A 939-nucleotide genomic window follows, 5' to 3' on the forward strand; every position below is an offset into this window, starting at 1 on the left:
ATTCCAATTGGACACAAGACGAAAACTTTTCACAACGAGAATAATCAGCCGTTGGAATAATCTCCCCAGGGAAGTGGTGGATTCCCCAACATTGGACACTTTTAAGATTCGGCTGGACAGGGTGCTGGGCCATCTTGTCTAGACTACGCTTTTGCCAAGAAAGGTTGGACCAGATGATCCTTGAGGTCCCTTCCAACCTGGTATTCTATGATACGATGATTACCAGGATGTAAGATGACCCGTGATTCTGTCAGGTGCCCGAAAACTGACCAAAAGGGAAAAGTGTTAAAATACTTCTGGTAGCCAGCAAACATCCCTCTTTCCTCTCCTCTGCCACCTGAGAGCGTTCCATTGCTGCTCTAGTAATTAGCAGATCTTTTCTTTCCTTTTAAGCAGCAGAAGCAGATGCTTGTTGCTCTGCTTTTCTCTCCATTCAGAAATCCAGTGTCTGAGCTCCATCGCTTCGCAGAGGTCAGCAATCTTCTCTCCTTCACAAAGTGCCAGATGATGAACCACTCTTCACCCCATGGTTCCCACTTCTGCCGTTACAGAGCCAAACTGGTGGATATTCATCTTTTCATTTAGTTCACAATGTAAGATCTGGGTTGCCATGAAGTGCCACAAGATGTTAAGGGACACATTTTGCCATCGTTTCTCTGCATTCTTGTCAATGTCTATATAGTACAGGAGGGAGCACTCAGGAGAGCAAAAATATATTTTGGACACACTGCTGAAGAAGACTTAAACGTGAATTTTGAACATTATGTCATCTTTGACCTGAGATTTCTGAAGAAACTGCATCAAACTGACCTGCAACTGTATGAAATCAACCTGCAAATCCAAAGCAAAAGCATTCTGCTTTCTCAGATACTATACCATAATATCACCAGTGAGTAAACTTAGTGTAGCCGAAAGAAGAAAAATATTAAGCCAGGAAAG

The sequence above is a fragment of the Gymnogyps californianus genome, chromosome 4 (genome assembly GCF_018139145.2).
Source record: "Gymnogyps californianus isolate 813 chromosome 4, ASM1813914v2, whole genome shotgun sequence".
Classification (NCBI taxonomy): domain Eukaryota; kingdom Metazoa; phylum Chordata; class Aves; order Accipitriformes; family Cathartidae; genus Gymnogyps; species Gymnogyps californianus.